Source organism: Nilaparvata lugens, chromosome Y (assembly GCF_014356525.2).
Source record: "Nilaparvata lugens isolate BPH chromosome Y, ASM1435652v1, whole genome shotgun sequence".
Classification (NCBI taxonomy): Eukaryota; Metazoa; Arthropoda; class Insecta; order Hemiptera; family Delphacidae; genus Nilaparvata; species Nilaparvata lugens.
In genome coordinates, this window is record NC_052519.1 from 7,433,168 (window position 1) to 7,436,356 (window position 3,189).

Here is a 3,189-nt window from a genome sequence, read left to right on the forward strand (position 1 = left end):
TCCAATTTCTTGTTGTTAACGTCCCACTGGTTCTTCATATCCTCTTTTAAGGCAGCAATCGCTTTCACAATTATTTCATTAACCCGCTCGTAGTCGACCGTTGGTTTAACTATGGTGTCTGTCTGCTCACTGCAACACTTTACACATTTCCAAGATTTTTGTGAACCACGTGTAACACATTCACTGACACATGAGTTATGAAATTGTGCCTGGCAGCTCACACACGTGCTGCTCCCGTCTTTTGTCGGTGCAATGTCCTTTGTACATTTGTTACACTTCACCATGTTGCTGATTACTAATTTCTACTAAGTAGAAGTTCTACTGATTACTAAATTCCACTAAAATTACTGCTACGAATTAAATTCACTATGATTTTTCACTGCTAACCGGCCGATACGCTGAGACACGCTGAAGTTGTTTTTCGACTGCGATAAACTCCGATCCGACTTCATCGGCTGCCCGATAAGAACTCTACTAGTGATGTAACAAATAAAAAGCAAGTAAATGAAACAACTTGCATTTGTTAAAGGATTATATACAGACTGATATAGCTTAATTTCGATCAGTAAATATGATTATATTATTATCTATCTAATATAGGTTTGTAGGTCAAATTGAATGAGAATTAATCACTTGATTTCTTGATCAATTAGGTAGGTAATTATTTGATTACCAACCTGTCCCAGAGAACAAATCCATCATCAACTATGGTTGGGATTGTGTGTTGAGGATTCAACTGCAAAAATTGAGAAATACAACCAATGACATTATTTTTATAGGCTTAATAATAAAAATTGAGTAAAAAGAGGTGCGTTATAAAATAGTCTGTATTGAATTGGAATAATAATTCGATTTCAATCGTATTTTGCATTATCATTTGAATTAACTATTCATCATGTTACAGTTATAAACAGTAGGCTAGATAGAGAATAATGTCGAAAAAACAGTAATTGTTGTTATTGTAAGCAGCCTTCACTCGTAATGCAATATTCAACAATTCAATAACATTACATTATCTATTTTACACATATTTCAACAAGTCTTCTCTCTCACTTGTATAAAAGCAGGCTCCAAGTTTTCCATGTTGAATAGATTTATTTCCTTCCTGTTTACTTCCAAATTGAGCGCCGCCAAACATAAGTTGACCGCCCTTACTGGAGGACTTATGTCCATGTAATAGAAGTCGATTGTCATGTTCTCTGAAAAACATGTAAGTCTTACAAAATATAAACAAAATAAATAAATATTGACCGACAATTATATAAAGCAGAAGAAGATCCGTTGAGTTGAAATTATGATTCTATCATTGTGATACTGTATCTCAGTAACCATTAGCTAAATAATTATTATTTGATGGCACTGTGATATCAAATATAATCCACCAATGTCAAATTTGATTTGAAGTCCAATGCAACCATCAGTCTCTGGTTCATATATTCAGTTGTTAATGAGATGTTCCAACTAATGAAATGAATAAATTCCAGTATAACTATGAATTTTAATCTAAAATAGTTTATCAAGAATAATTATTATTAAACGAAAATCCCAACTGAATGCTGTAAATCACCCCGAATTTCCATCTAGCTGTTAACCCTGTTGTCAATATTTGACATTAATAAAATGATTTTTAAATTTAAAATTCATTTTCATTTTCTTAAAGTAGGCTTGCTACCTGCTCTCTTCTTACAGTTAGTCAATTTGTTTTTTTCATTAATTCATTTTCTATTTATAATGTTTATCCCAAACCATTTTATTGTTATTTTTTAATTTATTTCTTTCTTATTAATTTGGTTTCTGTTTTTATAACAATTGATTTCCAATAAGGCTTGTTTTGGCATAAAGCTGTAAGGGTCCATATGTTGAAATTTTTCTATTAATGAAAATAAATATTTGCAATAGCAGAAGTTTTGGGGGTGATTTACAGCATTCAATTGGGACTTTCGTTTAATAATAATTATTATTATTCTTTCTTAGCATTTGAACAAATGCTACTTTCAATTTATTTCCATCTGTTCATCAATAATATTATATAATACATCCTAATAGTATTAATTAGAATATAAATAGTAATAATAATTTATACGCACCTGCAGAAAAGCTGTGTATAACGCTGATACAGTTCTCATAAATTTATTATTAGTCTCCTCTCTATACTCTATCCAGTTGAACTGAACTAGAATAAGACTGAAAATAAATCTCATTTTTGTCATCAAATACCTTGCTGCAAAGCGGTCTAGCCAGTATTAACATGATACAAGATTGGTTCAGCATATATGGATGTGGATATGTGATGCGATTTCTCTCTATGCTGACATGCCTTGTAAGATGACACCGTACTGCAACCGCAGACTCAATCGACGTTCTTTCCATTCTGAAACTGATATGGATTAGTGTGATATGTTCTCAAAGCTACTAGGTCTTTGAAATATGAAGATTCTTGCGTGTTGCTTGAGATGGAATCAAAGTTTCTGTTTATTTTTGTCAGGAATAACTTTTCTTAGTTATGAACCAAGGGTTTTCAATAAAATAAATTCTTACAGTATGGCTTTTGTTGGTGGGGAGTCCCTTGCGGGAAGGTCCCACCGCCTGAATACAGCATATAATTTCAATGCTTCCAAGAGATTATTTTAATAAAATGTATGAATTCAGGGTTACTTTTTTTATTTAAATGGTTTTATAGTAACTTTGTTGTAGTTCAGACACTGTGTTACTTGTAAATATTTGAAAAAACACTTATTTTTCTTGAAGTATTGATGTTTACCTGATGACTTTGTCAATACATCTATTTGTTCACGGCAATAAAAACATTTTGAATTTGAATTTGAATGCATTTCACTCTTGAGGAGTAGCTTCATCAGAGTGTTACTGTGCACTGTCACCTGAGTGCACTGCAGCCAGGGCAGTGCAGCACCCGCTAACCCCACGCCAAGTCAAGTCAAGTAAACTGTTCAACCCGGTGGTATGTTCTTCTTTTAGTTGATCTGAGTACAGGACAGTTTGGAATAAAAAGTCTTTTATATCTCCAAGCTAATTATTAAGGAATTTATTATTTTTCATTTTTTAGTTAATAATTGAAAGGATTAAATACTTTTATTTGAACTTTATTTCTCTTTATCAACTTGGAGAGGAGTGCTTTGAGGGTAAAAGAACCTAGAGACTTTATAAGATATACGAAACTGTTTTGTGCTG

At 32.3% G+C, this 3,189-nt stretch overlaps 1 long non-coding RNA gene across 1 annotated transcript; it reads right to left on the reverse strand.

Moving 5' to 3' along the window:
- Positions 1 to 662: 662 nt before the first annotated feature.
- Positions 663 to 2,371, reverse strand: LOC120355268. The gene is made up of 3 exons (XR_005573481.1): positions 2,088 to 2,371; positions 1,054 to 1,199; positions 663 to 736 (listed from the first exon to the last, which is right to left on the reverse strand). It is a non-coding gene; the product is annotated as an uncharacterized LOC120355268 (long non-coding RNA).
- Between the last annotated feature and the right edge of the window lie 818 nt (positions 2,372 to 3,189).